The 22,128-nt window shown below is 43.4% G+C and overlaps 1 pseudogene; it reads right to left on the bottom strand.

Moving 5' to 3' along the window:
* Positions 1-338: 338 nt before the first annotated feature.
* Positions 339-8,854, bottom strand: LOC122304163 (annotated as a pseudogene).
* Positions 8,855-22,128: the final 13,274 nt, after the last annotated feature.

Here is a 22,128-nt window from a genome sequence, read left to right on the forward strand (position 1 = left end):
GTTATTTTATTTTAGAAAAGATGGTTTTCTTTCTTTATAAATCCTTACACTCCTTAACAGTTATAACATCCTTTAAAGCTTCATTTCGTTTCCTTTCATAAATATACATACAATACGTACTACTTATAGCACCCATTCACATGCATACACGTACATAATTTGGGTGCATAAAAAGGGGCTGCCAAGGAAAGCCGCTACGTACTTATACTTTAAAACTTACATTTTATTTTCCTTTTTACAGAAAAGCTTTCGTCTTATTCTTCATTTTTATACAGAAAACTCTAGAAGAGTATGAACGTAACACTTACCTGGACTTCATGCCATACTCAATTCATGCAGTCCATTCATGTGCGTGTCAGATGGCAACCTACATGCATACACATAACTTTATGTCATCATCTATCTAATGCATAAGTAACTATTCTAGAAAATAGAACTATGCTTTGCTTGAAACACTCTATATCCATCCCTGGGCTCTTACGTACTATTGACTATATTAAAACCTTCGAGGTCTTATTCCTTAAAGTGAACCTCTGTGATTCACCTTAGGTTAAGACACTAAGATCCCTGTCTCGTTCTTCTATTTACACAATCCAACGCATGATTCTGACATACAGAGCCATGCGTCCCAACCTTAAACTATATACTCTTCACTACTTTCACGTATCCTAGCCCACGCTACATCCTTATTTCCATCCATTCAGGCTACATGAAGTCAGCCAATTCTCTGGCTAAAATACCATGTAACCATGATCAGGACAAATTACTCATTACATATGATAAATCTGTCTGATACACTTGTCTTGCCAGAGACACATGTATCTCATCCCCTTTTATCACCTAAGAGCAACTTATAATTCCAATAAACGCCTGTTTGTATAAACAAGCTCCAAACTCCAATACCAACTTGTTAAAACCCGGTCGATAGGACTTTTCCTACTTCCCGGCCCTTTATAAGTTCATCCCAACACTTAATGGGAGAGGATTGCATCTATAAATGCACCTCTGTCACGTCATGTAATTCGAGATAAATCCCGAGTCACATCACGATACTCATCATGCTTCCGCTGCACGCTCTGATACTTCTCCATCACTTCCTTATACTCTTAGTCACAAGTCAGTCTCAAGGCAATACCCGTTACCTTGGACTACAGGACACATCACTACTGCTTAGGGACACTGTTACACAGTTCCTGCCACTTGACAAGAGGACTGCATCCACAAATGTGCCTCTGTCACATTATGCAGCTCAAGACAAAATCTCGAGTTACAATATGGGGCCCATTGTGCTTCTGTTGCACTCTCTGATACCTTTTCACCACTTCCATATACCTTTAGCCATAGTCAACCACAAGGTAAATCTCGTCACCCCGGACTACAGGCTATGTCACCATTGTTTCGGGATACTGTTACACAGTTCCCGACACTAGACCATACACTCCACACTTCTCTGCTACGTCATCCAACCCTTCGTGACACGCCATCCAGTGTATCACGACCTCGTATAGAGTACACTCACGTGAACTCTCTTCCATCCACACTATGACAACATCACTACGATACACGCCTCACGGTGCATCGCTACGCGACACGGAGTACGCTCCACGCGTACTCCTTTCGTTACAACACTCATCATCACGATGCACATCACACGGTGCATCGCCATACAACACGGAGTACACTCCACGTGCACTCCCTTTCTTCTACGCCACACACCACTACAGCACACGTCACACGACGCGTCGCTGCATTACACAGAGTACGCTTCACGCGTACTCTCTTCACACTACACGCCGTATCACATCTGTGGCATCCATCTCACGCCCATACTTCACAACATAGTCCACAATGCTACACAATCAAGCCCAACACTTCACAACTACACTTCGCTTCACAATTACGCAGCGAACTCCACAATTACTAATTACGCAGTCTAAAATCTAACCAATCAACTACTTTAAATATAAATAACTAGAGATAGAAGGTTATACCATCGACGGGCTAACCCGTGCGTCGCTCGCTGCGCGTCACGATTAAGCGTCGGAGGAGCGTACGTGGCAGTAACACCGCGTACGGTGGCTGTCCATCACATAAAGTGGCGGTTCAGGCTCGAGGATAGCTAGGCGTGGCCTTGGAAGGCTCATGGTGGCCTCGTGGTGATCGAAGGTGGCGGAGCACGGCGGCATCATGCCGTGAACAGTAAATCCGAATGGTGGGTGTTTGCTTGAGGTGGTGGAAGACCATAGAACTTCATGGGAAGCTAGGGAAAGGTAGAGGAACATGTGGTGGAGCTATGGTGGCGAGGTGGTGGCCATACGGTGGCTCACGGCGGCGGATCGGCCGTTTGAAGCCATTTTCGGCCTTGGAGAGTGAGGGAGAGTGAGAGCTCTACATAGCTCCGTTGGCCATGAAATTTCTTGGGGAAGTTCGTGGTGATGAGAGGAACAAAGTGGTGGTGGTGAAACACCATGGGTGGCCGTGTATGGTGGTGCACGGCGGTGCAACCGAACGTGTGTGTGTGAAGACCCATCGGAGAAAAAGTGAGAGTTAGGGGAAAAGAAGGACATGGGGAGGAAGCTCTTGACATGGTGGTTCCATTGGTGGTGCTTGGTGGCCGTTTCAACCGTGTATGGTGGTCCAAAGAGGTGAAAAATGGTTGAAGACCCATTTCTTTGAAGGAGAAAAGAGAGAGACTCGGTGACCGGAAAAACACACCACCGGTGCAGTTGTGGTCGCCGATGAGAGGGGGTCACGCCGGTGTGGGAGGTGAGGCACGGTGGCCGGAGGTGGCGCCGGCTGGAGCTTCAACCGAACGGACATGGAGGTCCATGCACAGTGAAGAGCACGGCTGGACGTGCACGAGGGAGAGAGAAAAGACAGAAAGAAAAAAAAGAAAAAGAGAAAAAGACTGAAGGGAAAGGGTAGGGGTCTGGGTATTTATCTTCAATCCTATGCTTCGGGATCCTCAAAAGGATTTAACGATGAATTAAAACACTGATTTGAAAACACGCAAGTATTTTATTTTAAATAAAACACTTTAATAAAACACTAAGAGAAATTAAGATAGAATATTATTTTATAAACTAAGGTTTATAAAATAATATTTTCTTCATCATTATATAAAATGATAAAGTATCATTAATTAATCAAAGTGCATAAAACACTTAAACAAAACACTGAGAGGAATTAAGATAGAATATTATTTTATAAACTAAAGTTTATAAAATAATATTTCTTCATCATTATCTAAAATGATAAAGTATCATTAATCACTCAAAGAGGATAAAACCATTTAATTTAAATAAGAGTTTTCAACGTAAAGTTAAATCTCTTAATATTTTAAAACAACTAAAATATCTAATATAAGATATTATCCACAATTATAATATTTTCAGAGCTCATTAAAATATTATAATTGTGCTACATTAAAACAAGCTTATCTAATAAAACTGAAAATATCTTCTATAGATATTTTCTATAGATATCTTCCATAGATATTTTCTATAGATATTTTCATAATATTAAAATATCCATAACTTTAAAATATCTATCTTACTTTGAAATTCGCATAATAACTTTCAGAACACGCCATCGAGATACAATACGTAGGATAAGATTCAACATGTAGATCGAGGCTAGTCAGATAGACTGACTCTCGACACGTTAAGCAAGGCTCATCACATACACCGAAGTTTGACACGTGGATCAAGGCTCGTAAAGAAGAAGAAAGAAGGAGCGGATATTACAGGGAGCCCTCGAAGCACTCCCGTAGCTATCCATTTGAATTGACTTTCCATCATTTCTTCATACATCTATCATGCACTCTGCTCTTTCCATTTAGTAACCATCCTTCCATCGTTGCCATCATTTCCTGATTTACAATAGCACACAAACACCCTATTATCTACAACTATCCAGCACACAGCAATCCTAATATTCACAACTATCAAAGTTCTTAACAGTGGTATCAGCATCCAACGATCCTATGGCAGAAAACACAAGGTCCAGGCATCATCAAAACAAAGAATTCAAGTAGCAGATTCCTGAACTTAAACAACAGAATGACCAGACACAGCAGACTATGTAGGAATTCAAGACTAACATGGACACACTAAATGCTATGATGTGCACAATCATCTATCAACAACAACACCAATAACAAAATCAGCACCACCAACACCAGCAAAACAATCAGCACCAGCACCACGAACATTGCCAGCTACAGTATGACGACCAAGAACCACCAAAATCAAGAAGAGGCAACTTAAGAGGCGTGCACTTAGACTTTCCACATTTTCAAGGAGACCATCCAGCCTCATGGATTTTCAAAGCACACTAGTACTTTGAATTTCATCAGACTCCCTTGCCACACCGCATGATCATGTCGTCCTACCACATGAAGGGGGAGGCTCTTGTGTGGTACCAAGAGTCTTCGGAGAGAGGCCATTTCCATGATTGGGACACGTTCACCAGGTCTATGCTTCTCCACTACGGGCCGATGTCTTACGATAGCCCCATGGAGGCACTAACTCGGTTGAAACAGTCCAGCTCTATTGCGGCTTACACAACACAATTTGAAGCCCTGGCTAATTGCTTAAGGGGCATTTCAGATGAGCACAAGCTGTGTTGCTTCATCAGTGGGCTGAAAGATGAAATCCATCTTCCCATAAAAATGTTTAATCTTGTCAATATGAATGCAGCATATGGGTTAGCAAGAATAAAAAAGGAATATCTCTTAAGTGTAAAAAAATCCAACAAGCATACAAGAGAGAAGTCTAGTGAAACTTTTGGGGGTTTTTCCTGAGGGTCCTACCCAGGTAGCAACAACAATAATTGGTCTGGACCATTGGTGCCACCAGACCAGTTCTCTCAGCCCAGATGGATGAGAAATGTAAAAAATGGTTGTGTTACCATTGCAATGAGAAATGGAACCCCAACCATAAGTGTAGAAAACTGAGGGTTTATTTCATCCAAGCCGAGGATGACGACATAGAGGAGGAGGAAGAGGACTACCCTACAAAGGTTGCTGAAAATGCGGACGAAAACAACAAGGCTGATGATAAGGTGGAGGTACTTGAAATTTCATTGGCTACCATTGCGGGCACTCCTACAATAAGTACAATGAGCCTGGTGGGCAGCATCAAGGGCAAGGAATTGGTGATTCTAGTGGACTCGAACAGCTCTCATAACTTCATAGATTCAACCTTGGTTCTAAAGCTGAAGTTAGCAGTGGATACTTCCATTGCATTAAGGGTCAAAGTAGCAAATGGGCAATGCCTACGAAGCGGAGGAATGTGCAATGATGTGAATTTGAAGGTGGAAGGTACTTCATTTAAACCCTCTCTTTATGTACTTGATCTTGCGAGGTGTGATGTTGTGTTAGGAGTCCAATGGTTGGAGACCTTGGGCCCCATTACTTGGGATTTCTCTAAACTACTGAATTACAAGGGCTTTAAACATGAGGGGAAATTGACTGAATTACAAGGGCTAAAGCTGAAACCCTCAGTGGTGGATGATGGTCACAAGATGCTGAAGGGTAAGGGTATTTTGTTACAAATTATGGCTGTGGAGGGGGAGGTGGAAGATCAGAAACATATGCATGGTGATGTTACTCAAGTCCTGGAAGAATTTCAAAGGGTTTTTAACAAACCTAAGGGGCTACTGCCATCTCGTCCCCATGATCGCCAAATAATTCTCAAGGAGGGTACCCAACCCATCGCTAATAGGCCTTATCAGTATTCTTACTACGAAAAAATAGAAATAGAAAAAATAGTGGCTAAGCTCTTGAAATCAGGGATGGTACGGCCTAGCTCCAACCCTTTTACTTCTCCAGTTTTGCTGGTTTGCAAGGTTGATGGGAGTTGGAGATTATGTGTGGACTATAGGGCATTAAACAATGAGACAGTGAAGGCAAAATTTCCCATAATGGGTAGCACCTCACATTGTTCATTTTTTCTAGATTATCTTTTGCATATCCATTTTTTGTTCTTTCAAAGCAACCAAAATCCCTCGAATTGAATACATTAGATATACTTGAGCATCAATAACTTTATTTACGCAAACTTAAATCCCGACAATTTAATCCCTTCCAACTAATTTTATCACATACTCGCATCACCATTGTCATTGTATCTATAAATAATACATGATTCTAAATATATATATAACAAAGCAATAGTATACTGATCAATATATATAGAAAATACCTTCTTTTACCGTCCTTGAGGATTCATAATCTCAGAAAACACATGAGCTCCAGAGGACACCAGTCTATCTGAATCCTTATTGGCATTTCTAAAATTTTGCTCTCCACTACTCGTCATGGTCACCTCGCTATTGCTGTATGTACTTGACACTTGCCCACCGCTACTACTGAACATGTTATTACTGTCATCACTCTTGGATAGAGGCAAGAGACCCTTCTCAGCATCATTCATCTCCAATTCAACCACATGATCATGCTTGCCGACTTTTTCAATACTCTCTTGCAATTGCAATGCGAATTCAAGGCCCCACACCACATCATTCATCGATGGACGTTCGACTCCACTGTCATGCAAACAACTCACAGAAACCTCACCAAATTTAGCCAAACACTCGGGCGCAATTTGACCCTTCAAAGCTGGATCAATAATCTGATCAAACTTTCCATTGAGAGAGCTTTGTCGGGCCCACTCTGCAAGGCTCACTTGCTCCTTCTCGGCAGTTTTCAATATTGATGGCCTTGCAGACAACACTTCACACAGAACAATTCCGAATGAATACACGTCGGATTTCTCCGTCAACTGTTGTCGCCTGTAATACTCGGGATCTAGATACCCAAAGCTACCCTTGACAACGGTGCTAACATGGGCCTTAGACACACCAGTGGGTCCCATTCTGGACAATCCGAAGTCAGACACCTTGGCTACCCAGTCCTCATTGAGTAAGATATTTGTTGTTTTCACATCACGATGAATGATCATGTGTTTCGCGCCTGTATGTAGATAGTTCAAACCTCGTGCTGCACCGATGCAAATCTGAAGACGCTGCTTCCATGAGAGAGGAGGATTATTGGACTTGTAGAGATGATCACGTAGGGTTCCAAGGGCCATATAATCATAAACGAGAATCATCTCCGTACCATCGTTACAATATCCAATCAAAGAAACAAGATGCAAATGGCGGAGTTGTGAGAGCATCTCAATCTCTTTCTCGAACTCGTGTACTCCCTGCATGCTGAGAACCTGGTACCAAACGCTCGATCGCCACTGGGTGGTCCCCACCGTCTATATAGCCTTTGTAAACGTTACCAAACCCCCCAACACCGATAATGAAAGTGTCGTCGAAGTTGTTGGTGGCTGCTTTAATCTCCGCCAATGAAAAGTATCGACTCAGAGCGGATGGTAGAGACGACTTGCGGGTCTTTGTTGACTTGGTCGTAGTGAACGAAAATGGACCCCACCAAAAGGTCCCATCACTGGAGCCCGAGTCTTTGACTCTCTTGCCCCTCAGGCGAATCAAGAAACCGAGAATTGAGAGAACAATAAATCCGGCGACTCCCCCGGCGGCGACAGAAATTATTGTTGTTCTATTGCTTTTCGAGTTCATTGTCTTTCCTGGCGGCGCAATCGTTGGAGGGTTAGGCGGGCGTGGATCTGGGTTGGGTCCGCCAAGGTTCTTGCTGAAGTCGCTTACTTTAAAGATTTCAGCGCCGTTCAAGATTGCGTTCTGGTATCTTGTCTTCCACTTCCGCGGTTCGGCTCCTAGTACGATATAGAGGAACACTTTTTTGTCGGTTGCATTACCCACCATGGAAACGGCATAGTCTTTATGTACGGGAAAACCATTTCCACCACTCCAGCGAATCACGTCAGCTGCTTCCTCCACAGTTTGATTTGCTATGAAAATAAGGAACTCTCTGTCGGAATCTTTTATAACCTCTGGTTCAATCTCGCAGAAGTGTAGCCTAATGAGGTAATCAAACCTAGCATCTACTAGGAATTTCCAGGTGAGATTGTATGTCAGGTTGATAGTTGAGTTCTTCCCCATAGTTCGGGCAGTCCGATAGACATCCTCCGGTGCAGTGTAGGCAGGTACGGCCTTCGTAAAACTTAGTTGGATAGCTGTATTCCAAGGTAGAAAAAGTTCATTATATTCTTTCAAGAAGTATTCATCGTCTAGAGTCCATCTACGGAACATCCCAGTGTCACCAGCGGAGATGGTTTGCCCTCCAACATTTTATCTGTATACCGTCTCGAGAGCCTTGCTGTTATCGATGCGGTACGGATTCTGCTGGCCGATAAAATGAATTCGATCATCAGCTGGAGTGTAATAGAGATTCGGAGGGATCGACAATATTTCAATTCCATTAATAAAAGCATAGGGGTTAGAAACGCTCGGAGATGGAGTGAAGGTTATGTTCAACCTCTGATCGTACTCCTCGATATTGACACAGTATTCTCTGTATATGGTATCACTCAAATCCTCATCTGCGTTAAGTAAAGCGTTGAAGTTGCTAAGAAGGGTAAAACCACCAGCTTTGACAGAGAAGATGGCATTAGAGCGATCAAAGTAGTTGGAGTAGGAAGCTGGGTAAAAGTGCAGTCGAATGAATTTTTGGCCTGCAGTGACGGGGAATATGTAGCTGAACGGAGAAAGAGAGAGCCGAGCAGTCTCAAACGGTACTTGGGCAACATTGGATCGTTGTTTATCTGCAGTAGCGGGAAGAGATGACTTGTTTCGTGATAATTCAGGAGTTAAAAATTCTGAATCCACGTCTCCAATCCAGGTCCGATTATCAGGAGAAATTGAATTTCCAGCGGAACCACAGTTAACGAGGATCGATGTTCTCGACCGGTTTGTAAGGAAGCGGTAAGTCACCTGCGGCGTTGCTTGTCGGGAATTGCAACAAGAAGACAAGACAGAGTGGGGCAAAACGCTGTGCATCAAGATAAATTATTGAAAAATTATAGAAAAATTATAAGATAAATATTTATAGAAAAATTATATTGAGATAAGATAAGATAAATATTTTAAATATTATGAAAATTAAATCAAGATAATATCAAATCAAATTATTGATATTCTCTTCAACATCCTTGAAACATAAGGTGGAGAACTTTGAAATCTTGAGTTTGAAATTTGAAAGTAGATTGCATATTCATTAATTGATCGCCAATGATATGATGGTATTGGTGATGAAGTGGCTATCAACTAGAATATCAAATATGGAGCTGAAGCCAACAATGGGTACTTATGGCCTTCGTCAACTATTGGACCAAAATCAAAAGGTCAAAATTAAATCTGGGGTGTCAAACAATACTCACAACATATCAAAATCTAATAAAACAATCTCACAGCTAATAGAGATACTCAAATGTATTAATTTGAGACAATACATAATTGAACGACGATAAAAAATTTGTGAGAGGTAGAGTTAGCGGAAGAATAAATATTCTACAAGATCAACCCTAGTGTTAGCACTACAAGAAATCGTAGTTTTACCAGCGATTTTATAATCGCCGCAAGATAAAACGCTACTATATGTATAAATTTGCCTGCGATTAGAAACTCGCCGAGGAGTTCTACAAATAGCCTGGCGCCATCTAATTAAATGCTTTTAGCGGCGACTACAAAAATATATTGCAATGACATTCCACGCCGCAACATCCCATATTTGCATTTAGTGTCAGGATAGACCCAAGGCGCCAAAACACTTTCCCTCCAACTTATTTCCGCCGCCCTCACCATCGCACACCCATCTAATTCAGAAGATCGAAGTGGAGGAATCGGTGACAAAAATCTCCGCCAGCAACCTCCCTCGACTGAAACCCTGCCTCATTGCCCCCATTTTCCACTCCTCGTTGACTCACACCAGTGTTCTCCTTCCCGTTCTAAAGCTTCCCCTGTTTCACTGTCTCCAAAATTCAACCGGTGTTTCAGTCCCTCGTTTGCACACGCCGGCTACCGAGGAAGAAGGCCAGTCGTTTCTCGTCGCAACAGATGAAAGGTTAGCCACTTTAATTTGCATTGTGGCTTCTTCTTTGTACTTGTGATCACTGCCACTTCTTTTAGGGTTTGAATATCTGTCTAGAATGACATAGACAATGCTAGGCATGATTTTAATAGGAAAAATTTTAATCTAAAGTGACATTAGAAAAACATTACCATGTTGTGAAAAGAAATGACCATTTGTGACGCCCCCAAATTCCCACGCACGGACACGGAGAAATCGAGACGTCTGGATGGTGACAACCTGGGTCACCACCCTACGACGGGTGCCAAATGTGTGCAAAGGCAATATATGTGCACGAAGAAACACGCAGCGGATAATGAAAGCCATAAAACTAAGTACCAGAATTTTTCTTAACGTATTACAAGCTGTTTAAAACATACATAAAATATTACAAAACACTAACATAGTTTTAAACCAAATATAAAGCATAACATCAGCAACCCGGCGGAGCCGCATCCTCGGGCTCAGCCACCTCCTCCTCATCCTCAAAACCTGCACCAAAAGCTACGGAACCAAAAATGGTACCGCAGGTAAGTAAAACCCAAACACCACCAGATAAAAAGACATAAAACTCACACAAAATGCATGAAGCATGCCCAATGTACAAAACCCATAAAACATAATTTTCCACACACGCCAAAAATCCCATTTGGCCCAAAAACACATCTTTTCCGAAAACCACGCCAAAAGTCACATTTGACCTCTATAACCGTCTCAAACCAAAAACCATTTTTATCTGTATGCACCATGACCTCCCCTAGGGGTCATCCGCACACCCTGACTCCAGTGCCACACCGCAGAGTACCACCACGCATGTGACACCTAACGAGCGACGCCCAATTCCACGCCCCGCGTGTTCGTAGCCAAGCATCCTCTAGCCCTCACCAGCGAAGGGCCACGGAGTCGGTGAGTAGGGCGATGCCCGATTCCGCGCCCGGCGCGTTCATAGCCAAGCAACCCCTAGCACCCGCTCCCGTTGTTGCCCAGCGACAACCCAGGGGACATCACTCAGTTTATTCCACTCCCGAATGACCAGAGGAGCTCCACCGAGATAATACCCCATCCCGGCTTGGGCTCGTGGTACCCACGCACCCGTAAGTCCACTTACGCCAATAAACAGGCTTTTCACAATTAAACAAAAACACACGTGCATGCACCATGTAAATGCCATATCAATGCACAAAAATAAACAACCAACATAATTCAATAAAACAAGCAACTCCGTCCTCTATCCATCCGACCCCCGAACTCCTCGGACTCAGTCCGGAATCAACCAACCAGCAGATAAAATTATTGAATGAGTAATATATATTTAAATCTGAAAATAGGGTTTGGAAAATACTTACAACGCTATACGGTAATTTTAAAAAACACTCGGCGTTGCAAACGGCGGAGGAAAAGCAACGTTACAGTGAAAATTCACTGTGGCCGTGGGTTGTAAAATACCCACTTTTGAGCGGGGACAAACCAGGGCTTGGGATTGATAGGGAATGGTCTAGGGATGATTATGAAGGGATGGTTGGCCGTGGGTGGCGGCAGAAACGACGGAGAGAGGCCGGATTTCCCAAAAAGGAAAGTTAGCTCGTGGGAGCTGTTCCGGTGACCGTTGGAGGCCGAAAATAGGTGTGTTAGGACGGCAAGGGACCGGTGATGAAGTGGTGAAGAAATGGTTGCCGAAGGTGGAGCGACGACGGCGGATCGAGGCAAAAACTGTGGAGGCTTTAAGGGGGTTTTCCGGCCAAACGGATGGCCGGATGGGGCTGAGATTTGGTGGTGAGGTGCGCCGGAGGGAGAGGCTTCGAATGGTATGGGCGGCCGACGGTGGTGGTTCTGGGCGGAGAGAGAAAACAGACGGAAAACGGGTAGAGAGAGAGAGTCGCGTTCGACGCGGGAGGAAGGAGAAGAAGAAGAAAAAGAAAAAGAAAAATAAAGAAGAAGAAAAAAGAAAAAAAGAGAAAAAGGAAAAAGGAAAAAAAAGAGAGATGTAGGAAAAAAGATGAGGTCTAATCCTCATTCCAGGAAAACAAAACTAACCCACCGAAACTAGATTAAAAACAGCAAAACGACTAAAATAAAATAAAATACATCATCAAATAAATTAAAAACCAATTTTTAAAACGCAATAAATTAAAATAAATAAACTAATATATTAATTAAAATAAAAACAACCTTTCAGCGAAAAAAAAACACGCAAAAGTGGGTCATCACATCCTCCCCCCTTAAAAACAAATTTCGTCCTCGAAATTTGCAAGATCAACCACCAACTTAAAGAAGCCACATAAAAACACGTAAACCATCTGTGACCAAGATTAGGATACATACCTTCATCCTTCAAACAAGTACGGGTACTGCTCCCTCATGTCCGCTACTCGCTCCCAAGAGAAGTCTTGTGCTAACGGATCTCCCCAAGCCACTTTAACCAAAGGTATCGTCTTGGACCTCAACTGTTGCTCCTTCCAATCCATGATCTGGGATGGAACAACTTCATAAGTGAGATCCGGTTGCAACTAAATACCCGATGGGTCGACGAAGCGTGGCTCTTGCTGTTGGGATGATACATGGAAGACATCATGAATATTCCCAAAATATCCTGGCAAAGTAACTCTATAGGCGACGGACCCTACCTTCTCCAGAATCTGAAAAGGGCCGACATACCTTGGATCCAACTTCCTCTTCTTACCAAAACACTTAACACCTCTCATGGGAGAGACTTTAAGGTAAACCCAATCACCAACTTCAAAAGATAACTCTCTCCTCCTGGTATCAGCATAGCTTTTCTGGCGACTCTGAGCTACCGCCATTTTATCTCTGATGATCCGGACTTAGCTTTGCATCTCTTGAATTATTTCGGGTCCAATTATCCTACTCTCCCCGACTTCATCCCAACACAAGGGCGACCTGCACTTTCTCCCATAAAGAGCCTCATAGGGAGCCATCTGAATAGTCGCATGGAAGCTATTATTATATGCAAACTCGATGAGCGGGCAAATGATTTTCCCAACTCCCTTGAAATTCCATGACACATGCTCGCAACATGTCTTCAAGGGTCTGTATTGTGCGCTCTGACTGGCCGTCTGTCTGTGGGTGATATGCAGTACTGAACTTCAACTTAGTACCCAAAGCTGCCTGCAAACTCTTCCAGAACTGCGACGTGAACCTCGGGTCTCGATCTGACACTATACTCTTTGGTATGCCGTGCAGCCGCACTATCTCCTTGACATACAAGCGGGTCAACTTACCCAAAGAGTCGGTGTTATTAACAGGCAGGAAATGAGCACTCTTAGTTAACCGGTCAACAATCACCCAAACAGAATTTTTCCCACTAGGCGTTCTCGGCAAACCCACTACAAAATCCATCGTGATGTCATCCCATTTCCACTCAAGAATAGGGAGGGATTGGAGCATACCAGCGGGTCTTTGATGTTTGGCCTTCACTTGACGGCATGTGTGGCATTTCTCAACATATAAGGCAATATCCTTTTTCATTCCATCCCACCAGTAATTTTTCTTCAAGTCCCGATACATCTTTGTACTGCCGGGATGAACTGAATAAGGGGCCACATGAGCTTCCGCCATGATCCGCTCCTTGAATTCTGAATCTTTAGGAACCACTCTGCGATCTCGGAACTGAAGTATCCCATCGTTATCCATGCTATAATGCAACGGCCCTCGAGATTTTCTGACTCTTTTTCTGATATTCAGCAGCTTCGGATCCTTCCTTTGAAGAGTCTTCAATTCTTCAAAATCGGTTACCCGAATATCCAGAACTGAAGATAAAATCTCTTCTTGCTGCAAACTCTCAATAAGGAGCCTTCTCATCCCACAAAGCAACGAATCCAAATCCGATGGCTCGGCTTCATCTTCCAAGTGTGACTTCCGGCTCAAAGCATCAGCAACTATATTAGCCTTCCCCGGATGGTACTTGATCTCACACTAATAGTCACTGATTAGTTCTAGCCATCGCCTCTGCCCCATATTTAGATTTTTCTGGGAAAACAAATGCTTCAAGCTCTTGTGATCAGTAAATACCTCGCAAGCTTCCCCATCCAAGAAGTGCCGCCAGATCTTGAGAGCAAAAACAATCGCAGCCAATTCTAAATCGTGCATCGGATAATTCTTCTCATGGTCCTTTAGCTGACGAGATGCATAGGCAACAACCCGCCCTTCCTGCATAAGGACACAACCCAAACCAAACTTAGACGCATCACTGAAGACTACGGATGGCTTATGCGGTTCTGGGAGTGCTAACACTGGTGCCGTCGTCAACCTGTTCTTTAATTCTTGGAAGCTTCTCTCACACTTATCTGACTAAACAAATTCTGTATTCTTCCGAGTCAAAGCTGTGAGAGGTCCGGATAGGCGAGCAAATCCCTCCACAAATCTTCGGTAGTATCCGGCTAGCCCCAAGAAACTCCGGATCTCGCGCACTGTAGTCGGGCGCTACCATGACAAAATGGCTTCAACCTTACTAGGATCAACAGCCACTCCATCTCGGGAAATTACATGCCCAAGAAATTTAACTTCTTCCAACCAGAATTCACACTTGCTGAGCTTGGCGTACAATTGGTGTTCTCTCAATTTCCCAAGTACCAGACGAAGATGATACACATGCTCTTCAACATCTCGGGAATAAATCAGAATATCATCGATGAATACTACCACAAATGAATCCAGATAAGGTCGAAATACTCGATTCATTAAATCCATGAAAGTAGCAGGGGCATTAGCTAACCCAAACGGCATCACCTTAAATTCATAATGCCCATACCTCGACCTGAAAGCAGTTTTAGGCACATCCTTGTCTTTGATCCTTAGCTGGTAGTATCCCGACCTCAGATCAATTTTAGAGAACACGGCTGCTCCTTGAAGCTGATCAAATAAATCATCTATCCGCAGGAGAGGATATTTATTTTTGATGGTCACCTTATTCAATTCCCGATAATCTATGCACATACGGAGGGTTCCATCTTTCTTTTTAACAAACAAAACTGGTGCACCCCACGGTGAAGTACTAGGCTGAATAAATCCCTTCTCTACCAGCTCTTGCAACTGAGTTTTCAACTCTTTTAATTCAGCCGGTGCCATGCGATAAAGAGCTTTATGCACAGGAGCCGCTCCAGGTTCCAAGTCTATAACAAATTCCATTTCCCGCACAGGGGGTAGTCCGGGCAAGTCATCCACAAACACATCGGGAAATTCTTCCACAACTGGAATGTCTACCAAAGACTTCTCCTCGGACGGCGTGGACACCATCTGAACCAAGAATGCATCCGCTCCCCATACAATCTCCCTTTTTGCTTGAATTGCCGATATAATTACCGGCTTTTCTTTTAACTTACTCCCTGCAAATTCCAGACAATCACCATCTGGAAGCTGAAAGGTAATTACCCGACTTCTGCAATTAATACTCGCAAAATATCGGTAAAGCCAATCCATCCCGAGGATGATATCAAAACCCAACAGCTTAAACACCACCAAATCAGCATCCAAGAACCTTCCATCAAAATTTAACGGGCATCCCAAAGCATCCTTGGAACACCACACCATTTCACCATCGGGTAGAGCCACTACCATAGACTTCGGCAACGGTTCCGTAACCAAATTACACACCCGAGCAAATGTGGAAGATACAAATGACTGCGACGCACCGGAATCAAACAAAGTACAAGCATAAAACTCATACAAACGGACTCTTCTTGAACCAACACATCAACCCATGAAATCCAAAAAAAACAAAGAAGAAACCAAATACACCAAAAATTAAATCCAACTTAAAATTAAATTAATCCATACCTGTAATTACTCCAGCATCATGGGTCGCTGGCGCCTCATCATCCACCTCTCCGGGTGTGACAGCATAAACCCGGGCTTGCACTGCTTGTCTCGGGTTGGTTCTTCCACCGTGTCTACCTCCACAGCTTCCTTGAACTCTGACGGGGCAATCCCGAGCAATATGCCCCACTTGGCCGCACCGGTAACACTGAGGTCCACTACTCACCCGACACTCACCCTCATGAGCTCTATTACATGCTCCACAAATTGGTACCCGTCCTCCCATACGAACACCTGAAGACGTTTGAGGTCGAGTTCCGGTCCGCTGAACAAATTTCTGGGGCGAACCCGAGCTGCTTCCCTCACCAGAAAAACTCCGCCTCTAATGGCCTGGAGGGGAGCCCACACTCAGATTATTTTCCCGCTCCACAAGGGTGGCCACATCCACTAATTCCTGAAAAGTGGATATACGATAGCTGACCACCATACGGCGTATGTCATGACGTAGTCCTTCCTGAAAACGATCAGCTCGCATCTCCTCCGTGGCGATAAGGTGAGGAGCAAATCGCCCAAGTTCTATGAATCTCCGGGCGTACTGTTCCACTGTCGCGCCCCCTTGGACCAGATTTGAGAACTCTCTTGCCTTTTGCTTCCTTACCGCTGCGGGAAAGAAGCGGTCATTAAACTCCTTCTTGAAGCGCTGCCAGGTCACAGCAGCGAAAGACCCCAATTCTGATTCCAGCATGACCCTCTTGGTATCCCACCAATCAGACACAGTGCCTTGCAAGAGATAGCTGGCGTAGAGTACCTGTTGCGCCTCGTGCAACCACACACCTCAAATGTTCTTTCCAGATCTTTGATCCATTTTCCAGCTTGAAGTGGATCATCTTCTCCAGTGAAGTGTGGGGTTCTATGCGTCAGGAAGCGCTCATAGGTCCATCCGGCTTGCACCATGCTACTGGACCCTCCCGGGTACATCCAAGGCCCTCCCTGATATGGCCAAGGACCTCCTGGTTGTGGCCAAAACCCTCATTGCTGTGGACAAGGACCTCCTTGTTGTGGCCAGGGACCCCCTTGAGGTGGCCAAGGTCCTTGTTGTGGCCAAGGCTCTGTCTGTTGTGGCCTAATATTCTGCTGCATGAACTCTGTCACTTGCCGTATTGCTTCGGCTATGGAGTCATCCCTTGAGGTATTGTCCCGTGGCTCCTGAGTAGATTTCCTTGGTCTCCCCATTTTTTTTTCCTGTCACCACAACCTTTGACCCCCTTTCAGAAAACAAAACAAATAAAACCAACAACAAACAAAAACAGAACCACAGACCAACACCACATCACAGAAAACAAAAGAAACCAACTTGTAAAAACATAACCAAATAAATAAAAACAAACAAACAAGCTCAAACAAATAAAACAAATCAAATAAATTTACTTAACATAATTTTCAAAATACAACTTTAAAAACATTCTGGTACTACTTACGGGACTTGTGGTTTTACCCAGAGCCAAACCGCTCTGATACCACATGTGACACCCCCAAATCCCCACGCACGGACACGGGGAAATCGAGACGTCTGGATGGTGACAACCCGGGTCACCACCCTAACGACGGGTGCCAAGTGTGTGCAAAGGCAATATATGTGCACGAAGAAACACGCAGCGGATAACGAAAGCCATAAAACTAAGTACCAGAATTTTTCTTAACGTATTACAAGCTGTTTAAAACATACATAAAATATTACAAAACACTAACATAGTTTTAAACCAAATATAAAGCATAACATCAGCAACTCGGCGGAGCCGCATCCTCGGGCTCAGCCTCCTCCTCCTCATCCTCAAAACCTGCACCAAAAGCTACGGAACCAAAAATGGTACCGCAGGTAAGTAAAACCCAAACACCACCAGATAAAAAGACATAGAACTCACACAAAATGCATGAAGCATGCCCAATGCACAAAACCCATAAAACATAATTTTCCACACACGCCAAAAATCCCATTTGGCCCAAAAACACATCTTTTCCAAAAACCACGCCAAAAGTCACATTTGGCCTCTATAACCGTCTCAAACCATTTTTATCTGTATGCACCATGACCTCCACTAGGAGTCATCCGCACACCCTGGCTCCAGTGCCACACCGCAGAGTACCACCACGCATGTGACACCTAACGAGCGATGCCCAGTTCCACGCCCCGCGTGTTTATAGCCAAGCATCCTCTAGCCCTCACCAGCGAAGGGCCACGGAGTCGGTGAGTAGGGCAATGCCCGGTTCCGCGCCCGGCGCGTTAGTAGCCAAGCAACCCCTAGCCCCCGCTCCCGTTGTCGCCCAACGACAACCCAGGGGACATCACTCAGTTTATTCTGCTCCCGAGTGACCAGAGGAGCTCCACCGAGATAATTCCCCATCCCGGCTTGGGGTCGTGATACACACGCACCCGTATGTCCACTTACGCCAATAAACAGGCTTTTCACAATTAAACAAAAACACACGTGCATGCACCATGTAAATGCCATATCAATGCACAAAAATAAACAACCAACATAATTCAATAAAACAAGCAACTCCGTCCTCTATCCATCTGACCCCCGAGCTCCTCGGACTCAGTCCGGAATCAACCAACCAGCAAATAAAATTAATGAATGAGCAATATATATTTAAATCTGAAAATAGGGTTTGGAAAATACTTACAGCGCTATACGGTAATTTTAGAAAACACTCGACGTTGAAAACGGTGGAGGAAAAGCAACGTTACAGTGAAAATTCACTGTGGCCGTGGGTTGTAAAATACCCACTTTTGAACGGGGACAAACCAGGGCTTGGGATTGATAGGGAATGGTCTAGGGATGATTATGAAGCTATTGGAAGTGGTGGTTGGCCGTGGGTGGCTGCAGAAACGGCGGAGAGAGGCCGGATTTCCCAAAAAGGAAAGCTAGCTCGTGGGAGCTGTTCCTGTGACCGTTGGAGGCCGAAAATAGGTGGGTTAGGACGGCAAGGGACCGATGATGAAGTGGTGAAAAAATGGTGGCCGGAGGTGGAGCGACGGCGGCGGATCGAGGCAAAAACCATGGAGGCTTTAAGGGGATTTTCCGGCCAAACGGCTGGCCGGATGGGGCTGAGATTTGGTGGTGAGGTGAGCCGGAGGGAGAGGCTTTGAATGGTATGGGCGGTGTGCCGCACGGCGGCGGTGGTTCTGGGCGGAGAGAGAAAACGGACGGAAAACGGGTAGAGAGAGAGAGTCGCGTTCGACGCGGGAGGAAGGAGAAGAAGAAGAAAAAGAAAAAGATAAAGAAAGAAGAAGAAAAAAGAAAAAAAGAGAAAAAGGAAAAAAAAAAGGAAAAAGAAGAGAGATGTAAGAAAAAAGATGAAATCTAATCCTCATTCTGGGAAAACAAAACTAACCCGCCGAAACGAGATTAAAAACAGCAAAACGACTAAAATAAAATAAAACATATCATCAAATAAATTAAAAACCAATTTTTAAAATGCAATAAATTAAAATAAATAAACTAATATATTAATTAAAATAAAAATAACCTTTCAGCGAAAAAAAAAACACGCGAAAGTAGGTCATCACGCCATTACCCAATAATGTATGTATCAGGTTTTTCATAACTAGAGAAGCAAAATTAACATCCTAATGACCAAATGATCTGAGGTAAACTTTCTAAAATGGGATTTCATGAATGATTAAAAAAAGATAATTTACTAACTCCTAGTATACAAAAAGGCGATTTATGATTTAAATATCCTGAATTATCAACAAAAATAATGACTCCATTATTATGAATATGAATAAGTACTTGAAGAGTCATGAAAGAAAAAACGATGTCTAGGGTTAGAGTTTCCTACACGTTTGAAAAACTGGATTCAAGAAAAATAAATCAACACCAACAAGGCGGCGATGGGTAAGAGTACTAAAGATGTGTACTACACATCTTGGTCAAGAGTATAATTTCATGACCCAAAGTAATCCTGAAGAATAATCAATGCACTTTGGATTAATTAGTTGTTATTTCTAAAAATAGATATCTTACTCAGGTTTGATGAACAAAGCTTGGTCTGAATATCGTACGTATGTCCAAAACTGAAGATTTTTCATGAATAGCATAAGCACGTATAATATATATATATATTAAATAAAACTTCTAATGGCACAACTATTTGATATTTTTTAAAAATAATATCTGAAGAAAAATGATAAAACTAGGGTTCTATCGTTCATAATTAAGCAAATTAAATTAAAACCTGCACAACAAATAGTGGGTTTTTTGATATATCATCGGCTTCGGAAAGCTGTGGAACCAGCTTTTCATAGCATGGCTTGTATTCCTGTAGCGTGCCAAGCTCTTCTAGATTGGAATTAGAGACTACAGTTATGAAGGTAATGCCTTCATCGTTGCAGTCAATCTCTAACTTCCCTGTCACATCATTAATTTTAAACCTCCCAACAACTGGATACCATGAAACTAGAACCTTTTGAAGAGCACCCTTGGCTCTTTTGATAGCATATTCTGCCTCCGACTGTAAATCAGTTTTATAAAAGAATACAGCATAGAGAATTGCAGGGGATATTCTGTCTAGACCAGAAAGTTCAATAGTTTTTCAACTGGAAGGTGTAGACGGCCTGAGACAGACTGTTTCTTTCAAGACTACATTTAATTCCATGACTTGAAGAGAATTAAACGTTGATAATTCACTGTCTCCGAAATTCAACCGGTGTTTCAGTCCCCAAAATTAGATGTAGTCTTTCTTTTTGGATCTTGTGATTGTTCTTTTCCTGTTCCATTTTCCTTTTTCTCCATTTCCCTAAATTTCTTTTTGCTTCTGGTTGGAGGCTTACATCTTAACTTATTTTCGTCGACTTGTACCTGTATATTATGCCATACCTATGCTCCATAATAAACGGTCATTAATGTTGCTCTTAACTGGACTTTCCAACTTGAAAACTGACCCCTGCCACTTGATTCAATTGTACCCAAAAGCACCAGAATATCTTCTTTCCATATCAATAAACTACTTGGGGCAGTGGGGATACTCGCCAAATGTATGGAGGTAAGTCCTCTGGCTGGAATAATATTACTACTGGAAACAATGAAGAGGATGACCATAAAGATCAATGGTCTAATTGGAACAAGGGGAAAACATCATCTGATGGTTCGGCACGTGGATGGAATCAAAGTTCTAGTTGGAAAAGTGGATCAAATGATGGAAAAAATGATGATTCTAATTGGGGCAGAAGTAGTTGGAGCTCTGGATCAAGTGATGCCACTAGAAATCTAGCTTTCAAGCTGGGGTAGAAAAAGTGATGGGAACCAAGATTCTAATTGGGGCAAAAGTACTTTCTGGAACTCTGAATCTGGTGATGCAAACAAGGACTCAGGCTGGGGCAAGAAAAGCAATTGGGCAAGTGGCAATCAGTCAATAGCTGGTGGAAGTGGAGACCAAACGGAGAGTTTCAGTGAAAGGGCAAGTGATGGGAATTACAGAGGAGGTTTTGGAGGTAGAGGGAGTTCAGACAGGGGAGGCTCTAGAGGTAGAGGGGTTTTTGGAGGCAGAGGTGGAGACAGGGGGGTTTTGGTGGCAGAGGCAGAGAACGGGGCAGTTTTGGAGGTAGAGGTAGATCAAACAGAGGAGGTTATGGTGGTAGGTCAGACCGAGGAGGATTTGGAGGCAGAGGCCGTGGAAGGTGGGATCAAAGTGGTGGTTGGAATAACAGAAACGACAGTAGTGAGGATAAGCCCTCTGACTGGAACCAAGAGGTAGGCGAGGGATGGAAGAAAAATGACGGTGTAGAAACTTGGATTGGAGCCGGAGATAAGAATAAATCGTAGAGTTGGAATGCAGGAAGCTGTGGAACTAGCAATCAAACCAGTGGGTGGAATAGCAAGGGTAGGAACCAGCCAACTGCAGCTAAAGATGCTGCTGGTAGTGGCTAGAACAAAGGATCCGGTTCAAGTAATGAAGCTGGTGGAAGCAAGGGAAACAATGAAGGATCAACAGAAGCCTCTGGCGGGAACCAATGGTCAAGCTAGGACTAATCAACCATAGGCACTGAGATTGAAGAAACTAATCAGCAAGGGGAAGGAGGGTGGTAAAAACGCACTAAAGCATTAGCTTCACCTATGTTCAGAGTTCTTTTGCCTGTAGATATGGGTACTACTTTTTGGTGTACACAGGAAGGGCTTTACACTGTATTATACAGTGTAAAGCCCAATATTATACTTAAAATAACTATATGGCTTTACATTTTGAACCATATTGCCGGTGTAGGCAGTTTTTGGACTGGCATCAAGCACAGCAAGAGATGTTCATGTTTTTCATTGCATTGGATGCTGAATCGCAGCATTAAAAATTTTGTGTGA

This window comes from Carya illinoinensis, chromosome 3 (assembly GCF_018687715.1).
Source record: "Carya illinoinensis cultivar Pawnee chromosome 3, C.illinoinensisPawnee_v1, whole genome shotgun sequence".
Classification (NCBI taxonomy): domain Eukaryota; kingdom Viridiplantae; phylum Streptophyta; class Magnoliopsida; order Fagales; family Juglandaceae; genus Carya; species Carya illinoinensis.